Here is a 13,288-nt window from a genome sequence, read left to right as displayed (position 1 = left end):
ATTCCGGGTTGGTAAATCTACCATCTGCGGAATTGTGAGTAGTACATGCCACGTGATCTGGCAGCACTTACAGCCGATTTCGATGCCCAGTCCGACCAAGGAGACTTGGTTGCGGGCAGCAGCAGGCTTTCAGTCTGTGGCCAATTTCCCAAACTGCATAGGCGCCGTCGACGGTAAGCACATACGTGTGAAGCAGCCACCGCACTCAGGATCACATTACTTCAATTACAAGAAGTACTTTTCTGTGGTCCTGATGGCGGTGGCTGACTCCTCGTATAAGTTTGTTGCTATCGAAGTCGGCGCCTATGGCAGTACTGGGGACTCCCGGGCGCTACTGACATCGACATTCGGCCAGCGAGTGCTGGTAGATCAGGTGACTCTGCCCCCTCCAAGACCTCTTCCGGGTACCACGCATCCATTCCCTTTCGTCATGGTAGGGGATCAGGCTTTTCCGCTGATGACCAACCTGCTGCGCCCATACCCACGAAGGGGACTGGATGCCCGGAAGAGAGTCTTCAACATGAGGCTGAGCCGGGCACGACGCTTCGTGGAGTGTACCTTCGGGATCATGAGTAGTAAGTGGAGGGTCTTCACCTGTGCAATGCAGTTGGATCCCGGAACAGTTGACATGGTTATTAAAGCTGCCTGTGTGCTCCACAACTATGCTCGGGACTATGACAGTTTGGACATTGGCGAGGAGCAACAGGCAGCTTTTCGTGACATACCTGGCAATTGTTTTTTTGGCCGTTCATCCAACCATGCTGTACAGGTGAGAGATGGCTTTGCGGACTACTTTATGAGTCCCGAAGGTGCCGTGCCCTGGCAATTTGCATGTCTCAGTGAAGAGCAGCCTGTCCAGGATTGATGTTTCTCCTCGTGGGTCCCATCCAACCTCTCATCATCCAGCCTGCTATCAAGTTTCTGCTGCCGGCTTTGGGTCATGTCGATTACTTAAACTTTGATGTGAAGGCCTTGTATACTTTATTAAAAGTTAATTTTTTTTTGTAATACATGTGTTGTGGTTTTTTTTCTGCTACGTTTCTATGAAGGCCTTGTCCACACGTATCAGAATTTGTTCAGCAATAGCAGCAGACTTTCCGCTGCAGAAATTCTGTGGACTTACCACATTAGAAATTGCCGTGCCGTGGCCAAAAAAATAGACCATGCACGTCAAGTTCGGCTTTCATTTTTTGGGCAGTGTGTGTATGCAATTTGTTCAATCTCATACACTTTGCTACTACTGTATTCAGATGCGTATTTCCCATCCACATTTCTGTGTGGCAAATACGCAGCAATTCGGATACGTGTGGACAAAGTCTTTTCTGTGTGACCAGGACACTGTACAGTTGTGTTGTTGCTGAAATGTACCTTATGCTTCGTTCACATCTGAGCAGACACAAAGTGACACCGTCAGAAAACAGAGGTTTCCATCTCCATCACTATTAATTGAAAAGGTGACGGAGCCGATGCATGTGGTTTATGTTTGGCTCATTTGTGCACATCAGTCATTCAATGCACAAAAGACCTAAATGTAAACCACAGGCACCGGCTCCGTCACCATATCAATCAAAGTTGATGCAGACGGAAACCTCTGTTTTATGACGGTGTCACTTTGTATCTATTTATAGTCCCGTTCAGAGGGAAAACTACCAGTGAAATTAAGAACGGGACCCCAATACAGATCTGAAGGAAGAAAACCTAAATAGAGTGGATTAAGCATAATGTCATGTTTTCACATGAGGGACATTTATGAGCTATCCGCTAGATATGTCATTAATGTCAAGACAGATGCCGTTTCCACGTCTTGTACGCACACCTTACATTTATGACATATTCCGTAGATGTATCGTAAATGTGTCTCGTGTTAAAACATTAAAAACCCAATTTAACGTTAAAATAAATAGAGACACACACAATGTAACGAAATAATTAAATAAAACTTTATTACAAAACAAGTAATATCATAAAGCAACGGATCCCTTACCATAATTTAACGCAATTTTACACTTGGCAACAAAAACAAAACATAGGCAACGTCACCCAGAGGTGAACTACAAATTCTAATACCGGGGTGGTGTGGTGGGGTTTGAGTACGAAGGATGTTGTCCAGTGCTGCGAGGGTGGTAAGACTCAAATGTTTGGTAACATTGTCGGTCAGCATTGGGCTGGGGAGGAGCGGGGTAAGTGGTATACTGGGGTTGGCTGTGGGTGGCGGTGGTGGGCGCGCCCGAAAGTTGAGCCATATGGAGCTGGATGTCCTGCCGGAAATGGCTAAGAAAAACACAGAGTTCCGGCAGGGAGGGGGCGTTACAGAAGTCTGCCGCCACGGCGTGACAAAAGGCAATAAAATGATCTTGCCTATCTGTTGGCATCTTGCGGCAGGAAGATGCCAACGCGTACCCAAAAAAATCAAACTTGTCATCGCCGTCCACCCTCTGGATAAGGGAGATGGCCTCAGACTCCACATCCAATTGCCTGTCCCTTACCCGGGGGGTCCTTCTGCGCACCCGTGTGGAAGAGGTGCTGGTAGGGGGGGCAGGATCACTGACCTGGGTGGCCACAGGGGGGGCCTCATGCTGAGACACTGTCAAGGGTGAGGAGATAGGTGTCTCATCCCCCAGCGGCATGTCTGTGGCCACCAAGTATCCCGCAAGATGATCTTCCCCCTCCGCTTCATGCTGGGTCGATGTTGAAGGAGTGGGTTCCCTCTCTATCTGCTGCTGCTCATCTTGGGTGGCAGGGGCCTCTGGCTCGTGAAAATTGCCAGCAGTTCTGCTGAAAAAACAAAACATTAAGTACCTAGGAGAATTGGTTTGGGAAATTAAAACATAGGCATTAATACTTACGGCCGTTGTCCCCTGCTAGGCAAGATGAACAGCAGCTCTTCGTAATGAGGGACCTTAGGTTTTTTCAATGGAGAGGTCCCACTCCTCTCTGTCTTCCGCACCTCCTTCATAAAGCGGTCCCGCACACTCTTCCATCGTTTCTTTACATCGTCCGCTGCAACGACAAAAAAACATTGCAAAACAGTTGTCCAAAACACATAGCATGTGGAAAAAAAAATGAAGTTCCAAAAAAAAAAAAAACTCACCGTTACGAACTTTTTGGGCAGGTGAAAGACTGCTCCAGTCCGGGTACAGTGCCTTGCAGATTGCTATCCATGCATCCTCACGGACATTACGGTCACTATACCCGTCGGCGCCCTTGTCCCATAGGCAGGGATGTGACTGGACCTGTAATAACATATAATTGAAACGTCAGTTTATTTACTACATGCAAACACAAAGTAAAAACATTAGCGCACATGCATCATTATTGAAATCAATGGTGATGCAAAGGGAATCTGTGCTTTCTGTTTGACTTTCCGTTGCGGGGGTTCCACAACGGAAACCTCCAACGGATGGGACCCCTGAACGGAAAGCCAATGCTGATGTGAAACACAGCGCTAATGTGCACAGGCACACATGAAAAAACATTGAATACTCACTTCATGTATGAGTTTCCCGACGTTCATGTCCATACGATGGTACGCCACTTGAGACATTTTGGTACCTGAAATGTAAAAAACAATATTTAGTAAAATGAAGCTCATTTAATATTTTAACAAAAATAAAAAAAAAAATTATCATTTTAACCCCTTCCCTCTTTGGCCACTTTTGTCCTTCCTTCCTGACAGAGCCTCATTTTTCAAATCTGACATGTTTCACTTTATGTGGTAATAACTCCGGGATGATTTTACCTATCCAAGCGATTCTGAGATTGTTTTCTCGTGACACATTGGACTTTATGTTACTGGCAAAATTTGCCCGATACATTTCGTATTTAATTGTGAGAAACACCAAAATTTAGTGAAAAATTGCAAAAATTTGCATTTTTCTCAATTTAAATGTATCTGCTTGTAAGGGGTACAGTGAGCAGTTTGACCCCACAGGTGTTTTACAGAAATGAATACGCAGTGGATTGTGCAAAGTGAAAATTGCAATTTCTCCACTGATCTGCCCATTCACCGCACAATATGTTGTGCCCCTAGAGAATCTTACCCCATAAATTGTTAAGCGGGTTCTCCCGGGTATGGTAATGCCTTACTTGTGGCCATAAATTGCTGTTTGGGCACACTGTAGGGCTAAGAAGGGAAAGACCGCCATTTTGAGCATGGATTTTGCTTGGTAATAGTTCTGCTTGGGGTTTTGCTGGTATTTCCGTTTATAATGTGGTGGCATATGTAATCTGTGAGGAGAACATCAGGGTATATGTGATCTGTGCGGAGTACATCAGGGTATATGTGATCTGTGCGGAGTACATCAGGGTATGTGTAATATGTGAGGAGTACATCAGGGGTATATGTAATCTGTGCGGAGTATATCAGGGGTATATGTAATCTGTGCGGAGTATATCAGGGGTATATGTAATCTGTGCGGAGTATATCAGGGGTATATGTAATATGTGCGGAGTACATCAGGGCATAATAAGAGGGTATAATAATGGGGTAAATAATACAATTCTCCATAGATGTGTGTTACGCTGTGAAGCGATCCGTTATGCGCAGGCCGGTGTCACACTGATAAACGGTTTTCTTTCTTATCCCCCTTTTGTAACGCTCTGCACCTTTTGGGGACTTTTTCTCCTTCGTAGTTTGTGAAATATTGCTGTGAAAGTTTTGCGCTGGTATAATACGGGCGCCCTCGCTTCCAGCGGATGTGCTATGTCCCTTCCCTTTCCTAGTTCCTAAATACTAGGACCCTGAAACTGAAGGAATGTTCCCCTCCGGCCTGCGCATTGAGATGTTTTTCATCACCGCATTACTAGTGCCGTAACTTTTTTTTTTTTCAGTTGATTGAGCGGTGTGCGTGCTTGTTTTTTGCGAGACGGGCTGTAGATTTTATTGGTACCATTTTAGAACACATACGACTTTTTGATCACTTTTTATTTAATTTTTTGGTAAAGGAAATGACCGAAAACAAGCAATTCTGGAATAGTTTTTTATTGTTTTTTTTATCGGCATCCACAGTGTGCCCTAAATTACATGTTAGCTTTATTCTGCGGGTCGATACGATTACGGCGATACCAAATTTATATAGTTTTTTTTATGTATTGCGGCTTTTGAACAATAAAATCACTTTTTTTATAAAATCATTTCTTTTCTGTGTCGACATTCTAAGACCCATAACTTTATCATTTTTGCGTGCACGAAACGGTGTCAGGGATTACTTTTTCCGGCACGGATTATCGTTTTTTATTAGTACTATTTTGGAGTAAATGTGACTTTTTGATCACTTTTTATAGCATTTTTTGGAAGGAGATGTGACCTAAAAACAAAGATTCTGGCGTTGTTTTTCATGTTTTTTTTTTACGGCGTTCACCGTGCGGGATAAATTGTAGTTTGGGTCGTTACGGACGTGGCCATAGCAATTATGTATATATTTTTTTATTTTTACGTTTTTTCCCATAATAAAAGACTTACTATGGGAAAAAAGTCAGTTTACCTTTATTTTTATTTGAAATGTGTGTGTTTTTATTGTTTTACCACATTTTGATTTACTTTTTTTTACTTTTTTGACTTGTCACACTAGGGGACATGAGGGCCTGATGCCCCGATCGCTACTCTAATACACTGCACTACATACGTAGTGCAGTGTATTAGCGCTGTCAGTTATTCACTGACAGCAAGCCTATGAGGACACTCCGAAGGCGGGTCCTCATCGGCTCCCATACAAGGCAGACTCGGACGCCATTTTCTGGCGTCCGGTTGCCAATCGGGTGAAAACCTATCAGATGCTGCGCTCTATTGAGCGAAGCATCTGAGGGGTTATCTGCCGGATCGGAGAATAGCTCCGGTCCTGGCAGTTACAAGAGGGTACAGCTGTCACCCCGCGGTGATGGTGCCGGCTCTGCTTCTGAGCCCGCACCATCACTGCGCCGTACATATACGGCGCTTTGCGGGAAGCAGCTCCCGACAGCGCCGTATATATACGGCGGATGTCGGGAAGGGGTTAAAATTAAAAAAAATAAAAATAAAAACACATCTGCACACATGTATGACATGTATGTCAGATGTGAACAGGAACCAGCAATTGCACTTACTTTTTCACTCGGATGGTGCTTTCAAGCGGATGATGCTGCTGTCCTCAGGGGAGTTCTTCCACGATGTGGATTTGCAGGAAATGGCTGCCTCCCGTTTATGCCAGCCCCTTTTTGGGCTGGGCTTGTGTTTACACACAAGCGTTTTTTGTGAAATACAGCGTCAAAAAAAGCCTCGAAAAACTCGAGACGCTGTTTTTCAGCCTCCCATTGATCCCAATGGGGTTTTGGAGGCGGAAAACGCCTGAAGATAGGTCATGTCGCTTTTTTTTTCCTCGAGGCGTTTTTAACGCCAGCGGGGAAAAAACGCCTCCACATCCCATTGAAATCAATGGGAGTCGGTTTAGGGCCGTTTTTGACGAGTTTTTTGCCGCGGAAACCGCGTCAAATAACTCGTCAAAAACCTCCGTGTGAACATAGCCTAAAAAACTAAAAATGCACTGTTTCAAATTATTATGCACAACAGAGATCAAAACATTTTAAGGGTTGTAAAGAGAACTAAAATGGTAATTTGTTGAATTTGCAGCATCAGGAGGTCATATTTACAGAAATCAAAAGCTCTTTCAATCAAAAAAAACTTAACAGGCCAAGTTACATGTTAACATAGGACCCGTTCTTTGATATCACCTTCACAATTCTTGCATCCATTGAATTTGTGAGTATTTGAACAGTTTCTGCTTGAATATCTTTGCAGGATGTCAGAATAGCCTCCCAGAGCTTCTGTTTTGATGTGAACTGCCTCCCACCCTCATACATATTTTGCTTGAGGATGCTCCAAAGGTTCTCAATAGGCTTGAGGTCAGGGGAACATGGGGGCCACACCATGAGTTTCTCTCCCTTTAAGCCCATAGCAGCCAATGACACAGAGGTATTCTTTGCAGCATGAGATAGTGCATTGTCATGCATGAAGATAATTTTGCTACGGAAGGCATGGTTCTTCTTTTTTGTACCACGGAAGAAAGTGGTCAGTCATAAACTCTACGTACTTTGCAGAGGTCATTTTCACACCGTCAGGGACCCTAAAGGGGCCTACCAGCTCTCTCCCCATGATTCTAGCCCAAAACATGACTCCGCCACCTCCTTGCTGACGTCGCAGCCTTGTTGGGACATGGTGGCCATTCACCAACCATCCACTACTCCATCCATCTGGACTATCCAGGGTTGCACGGCACTCATCAGTAAACAACACGGTTTGAAAATTAGTCTTCATGTTTTTCTGAACCCACTGCAACCGTTTCTGCTTGTGAGCAATGTTTAGGGGTGGCTTAATAATAGCTTTATGCACACTTGCAAACCTCTGGAGGATCCTACACCTTGAGGTTCGCGGGATTCCAGAGGCACCAGCGGCTTCAAATACCTGTTTGCTGCTTTGCAATGGCATTTTAGCAGCTGCTCTCCTAATCCTATTAATTTGTCTGGCAGAAACCTTCCTCATTATGCCATTATCTGAACTAGAGATGAGCGAACCAGGACAACCGAACCCGGTTTCGGTCCGAACATCGTGAAAAGTTAGGTTCGCAGCGAATCCGAACTTCACCGGGTTCGGCCGAACACGTTTTGACCGAACCCGGCTACATTTTAGCGCCTGCCACATGTTAGATCTAAAATGGAGGATTTCAAAATATCACCTGACATCAGGCTACCCCATAATGCCTTGCAAACGGCTCTCCCAGCCAATCGGGAGGCAGCATAGGGATGGGCTCAAGCCTGCAATAATAGTCTATGCACGGAGCTCAGCGGCCATTTTAGAGACAGGATCTGTAGGGATAGCATCTCTGTGCAGTAAGGGAAAGCTTTAGGAATCTAAAAGCCAGGAATCCAGCAATCGAAGGGGCTCATCCACTACAGCGAGAGTCTACTCTCAACATCCAATTTGCAATACAAATTCTCCATTTGCCAAGCCAGTGTGTGAATAACCTTTTATAAGGGGCTCATCCCCGTTGCATGGGTTAGCAATCCAACTTGCAATCCAGGCAGGCAGCTGTAGTACTACAACGCCCAGCATTCCCTGAGTGCACCGTGGCTGATAGAAATTCTCATTCATTGCCATTTGCCAAGCCAGTGTGTGAATAAGCTTTTATAAGGGGCTCATCCCCGTTGCATGGGTTAACATCCAACTTGCAATCCAGGCAGGCAGCTGTAGTAATACAACGCCCAGCATTTCCTCAGTGCACCGTGGCTTATAGAAATTCTCATTCACTGCCATTTGCCAAGCTAGTGTGTGAATAGGCTTTTATAAGGGGCTCATCCCCGTTGCATGGGTTAACATCCAACTTGCAATCCAGGCAGGCAGCTGTAGTACTACAACGCCCAGCATTCCCTGTGTGCACCGTGGCTGATAGAAATTCTCATTCATTGCCATTTTCCAAGCCAGTGTGTGAATAAGCTTTTATAAGGGACTCATCCCCTTTGCATGGGTTAACATCCAACTTGCAATCCAGGCAGGCAGCTGTAGTACTACAACACCCAGCATTCCCTGAGTGCACTGTGGCTGATAGAAATTCTCATTCATTGCCATTTGCCAAGCCAGTGTGTGAATAAGCTTTTATAAGGGGCTCATCCCCGTTGCATGGGTTAACATCCAACTTGCAATCCAGGCAGGCAGCTGTAGTAATACAACGCCCAGCATTTCCTGAGTGCACCGTGGCTTATAGAAATTCTCATTCATTGCCATTTGCCAAGCCAGTGTGTGAATAAGCTTTTATAAGGGGCTCATCCCCGTTGCATGGGTTAACATCCAACTTGCAATCCAGGCAGGCAGCTGTAGTACTACAACGCCCAGCATTCCCTGAGTGCACAGTGGCTGATAGAAATTCTCATTCATTGCCATTTGCCAAGCCAGTGTGTGAATAACCTTTTATAAGGGGCTCATCCCCGTTGCATGGGTTAGCAATCCAACTTGCAATCCAGGCAGGCAGCTGTAGTACTACAACGCCCAGCATTCCCTGAGTGCACCGTGGCTGATAGAAATTCTCATTCATTGCCATTTGCCAAGCCAGTGTGTGAATAAGCTTTTATAAGGGCTCATCCCCGTTGCATGGGTTAACATCCAACTTGCAATCCAGGCAGGCAGCTGTAGTACTACAACGCCCAGCATTCCCTGAGTGCACAGTGGCTGATAGAAATTCTCATTCATTGCCATTTGCCAAGCCAGTGTGTGAATAAGCTTTTATAAGGGGCTCATCCCCTTTGCATGGGTTAACATCCAACTTGCAATCCAGGCAGGCAGCTGTAGTACTACAACGCCCAGCATTCCCTGAGTGCACCGTGGCTGATAGAAATTCTCATTCATTGCCATTTGCCAAGCCAGTGTGTGAATAAGCTTTTATAAGGGGCTCATCCCCTTTGCATGGGTTAACATCCAACTTGCAATCCAGGCAGGCAGCTTTAGTACTACAGCGCCCAGCATTCCCTGAGTGCACCGTGGCTGATAGAAATTCTCATTCATTGCCATTTGCCAAGCCAGTGTGTGAATAAGCTTTTATAAGGGGCTCATCCCCGTTGCATGGGTTAACATCCAACTTGCAATCCAGGCAGGCAGCTGTAGTACTACAACGCCCAGCATTCCCTGAGTGCACAGTGGCTGATAGAAATTCTCATTCATTGCCATTTGCCAAGCCAGTGTGTGAATAACCTTTTATAAGGGGCTCATCCCCGTTGCATGGGTTAGCAATCCAACTTGCAATCCAGGCAGGCAGCTGTAGTACTACAACGCCCAGCATTCCCTGAGTGCACCGTGGCTGATAGAAATTCTCATTCATTGCCATTTGCCAAGCCAGTGTGTGAATAAGCTTTTATAAGGGCTCATCCCCGTTGCATGGGTTAACATCCAACTTGCAATCCAGGCAGGCAGCTGTAGTACTACAACGCCCAGCATTCCCTGAGTGCACAGTGGCTGATAGAAATTCTCATTCATTGCCATTTGCCAAGCCAGTGTGTGAATAAGCTTTTATAAGGGGCTCATCCCCTTTGCATGGGTTAACATCCAACTTGCAATCCAGGCAGGCAGCTGTAGTACTACAACGCCCAGCATTCCCTGAGTGCACCGTGGCTGATAGAAATTCTCATTCATTGCCATTTGCCAAGCCAGTGTGTGAATAAGCTTTTATAAGGGGCTCATCCCCTTTGCATGGGTTAACATCCAACTTGCAATCCAGGCAGGCAGCTGTAGTACTACAGCGCCCAGCATTCCCTGAGTGCACCGTGGCTGATAGAAATTCTCATTCATTGCCATTTGCCAAGCCAGTGTGTGAATAAGCTTTTATAAGGGGCTCATCCCCGTTGCATGGGTTAACATCCAACTTGCAATCCAGGCAGGCAGCTGTAGTACTACAACGCCCAGCATTCCCTGAGTGCACAGTGGCTGATAGAAATTCTCATTCATTGCCATTTGCCAAGCCAGTGTGTGAATAAGCTTTTGGAAGGGGCTCATCCTCGTTGCATGGGTTAACATCCAACTTGCAATCCAGGCAGGCAGCTGTAGTACTACAACGCCCAGCATTCCCTGAGTGCACAGTGGCTGATAGAAATTCTCATTCATTGCCATTTGCCAAGCCAGTGTGTGAATAAGCTTTTATAAGGGGCTCATCCCCGTTGCATGGGTTAGCAATCCAACTTGCAATCCAGGCAGGCAGCTGTAGTACTACAACGCCCAGCATTCCCTGAGTGCACCGTGGCTGATAGAAATTCTCATTCATTGCCATTTGCCAAGCCAGTGTGTGAATAAGCTTTTATAAGGGGCTCATCCCCGTTGCATAGGTTAACAATCCAACTTGCAATTCAGGCAGGCAGCTGTAGTACTACAACGCCCAGCATTCCCTGAGTGCACAGTGGCTGATAGAAATTCTCATTCATTGCCATTTGCCAAGCCAGTGTGTGAATAAGCTTTTATAAGGGGCTCATCCCCGTTGCATGGGTTAACATCCAACTTGCAATCCAGGCAGGCAGCTGTAGTACTACAACGCCCAGCATTCCCTGAGTGCACCGTGGCTGATAGAAATTCTCATTCATTGCCATTTGCCAAGCCAGTGTGTGAATAAGCTTTTATAAGGGCTCATCCCCGTTGCATGGGTTAACATCCAACTTGCAATCCAGGCAGGCAGCTGTAGTACTACAGCGCCCAGCATTCCCTGAGTGCACCGTGGCTGATAGAAATGCTCATTCATTGCCATTTGCCAAGCCAGTGTGTGAATAAGCTTTTATAAGGGGCTCATCCCCGTTGCATGGGTTAACATCCAACTTGCAATCCAGGCAGGCAGCTGTAGTACTACAACGCCCAGCATTCCCTGAGTGCACAGTGGCTGATAGAAATTCTCATTCATTGCCATTTGCCAAGCCAGTGTGTGAATAACCTTTTATAAGGGGCTCATCCCCGTTGCATGGGTTAGCAATCCAACTTGCAATCCAGGCAGGCAGCTGTAGTACTACAACGCCCAGCATTCCCTGAGTGCACCGTGGCTGATAGAAATTCTCATTCATTGCCATTTGCCAAGCCAGTGTGTGAATAAGCTTTTATAAGGGCTCATCCCCGTTGCATGGGTTAACATCCAACTTGCAATCCAGGCAGGCAGCTGTAGTACTACAACGCCCAGCATTCCCTGAGTGCACAGTGGCTGATAGAAATTCTCATTCATTGCCATTTGCCAAGCCAGTGTGTGAATAAGCTTTTATAAGGGGCTCATCCCCTTTGCATGGGTTAACATCCAACTTGCAATCCAGGCAGGCAGCTGTAGTACTACAACGCCCAGCATTCCCTGAGTGCACCGTGGCTGATAGAAATTCTCATTCATTGCCATTTGCCAAGCCAGTGTGTGAATAAGCTTTTATAAGGGGCTCATCCCCTTTGCATGGGTTAACATCCAACTTGCAATCCAGGCAGGCAGCTGTAGTACTACAGCGCCCAGCATTCCCTGAGTGCACCGTGGCTGATAGAAATTCTCATTCATTGCCATTTGCCAAGCCAGTGTGTGAATAAGCTTTTATAAGGGGCTCATCCCCGTTGCATGGGTTAACATCCAACTTGCAATCCAGGCAGGCAGCTGTAGTACTACAACGCCCAGCATTCCCTGAGTGCACAGTGGCTGATAGAAATTCTCATTCATTGCCATTTGCCAAGCCAGTGTGTGAATAAGCTTTTGGAAGGGGCTCATCCTCGTTGCATGGGTTAACATCCAACTTGCAATCCAGGCAGGCAGCTGTAGTACTACAACGCCCAGCATTCCCTGAGTGCACAGTGGCTGATAGAAATTCTCATTCATTGCCATTTGCCAAGCCAGTGTGTGAATAACCTTTTATAAGGGGCTCATCCCCGTTGCATGGGTTAGCAATCCAACTTGCAATCCAGGCAGGCAGCTGTAGTACTACAACGCCCAGCATTCCCTGAGTGCACCGTGGCTGATAGAAATTCTCATTCATTGCCATTTGCCAAGCCAGTGTGTGAATAAGCTTTTATAAGGGGCTCATCCCCGTTGCATAGGTTAACAATCCAACTTGCAATTCAGGCAGGCAGCTGTAGTACTACAACGCCCAGCATTCCCTGAGTGCACAGTGGCTGATAGAAATGCTCATTCATTGCCATTTGCCAAGCCAGTGTGTGAATAAGCTTTTATAAGGGCTCATCCCCGTTGCATGGGTTAACATCCAACTTGCAATCCAGGCAGGCAGCTGTAGTACTACAACGCCCAGCATTCCCTGAGTGCACAGTGGCTGATAGAAATTCTCATTCATTGCCATTTGCCAAGCCAGTGTGTGAATAAGCTTTTATAAGGGGCTCATCCCCTTTGCATGGGTTAACATCCAACTTGCAATCCAGGCAGGCAGCTGTAGTACTACAATGCCCAGCATTCCCTGAGTGCACCGTGGCTGATAGAAATTCTCATTCATTGCCATTTGCCAAGCCAGTGTGTGAATAAGCTTTTATAAGGGGCTCATCCCCTTTGCATGGGTTAACATCCAACTTGCAATCCAGGCAGGCAGCTGTAGTACTACAGCGCCCAGCATTCCCTGAGTGCACCGTGGCTGATAGAAATTCTCATTCATTGCCATTTGCCAAGCCAGTGTGTGAATAAGCTTTTATAAGGGGCTCATCCCCGTTGCATGGGTTAACATCCAACTTGCAATCCAGGCAGGCAGCTGTAGTACTACAACGCCCAGCATTCCCTGAGTGCACAGTGGCTGATAGAAATTCTCATTCATTGCCATTTGCCAAGCC

This window comes from Rhinoderma darwinii, chromosome 1, assembly GCF_050947455.1.
Source record: "Rhinoderma darwinii isolate aRhiDar2 chromosome 1, aRhiDar2.hap1, whole genome shotgun sequence".
Lineage (NCBI taxonomy): Eukaryota > Metazoa > Chordata > Amphibia > Anura > Rhinodermatidae > Rhinoderma > Rhinoderma darwinii.
This window is presented reverse-complemented; position numbering follows the sequence as displayed.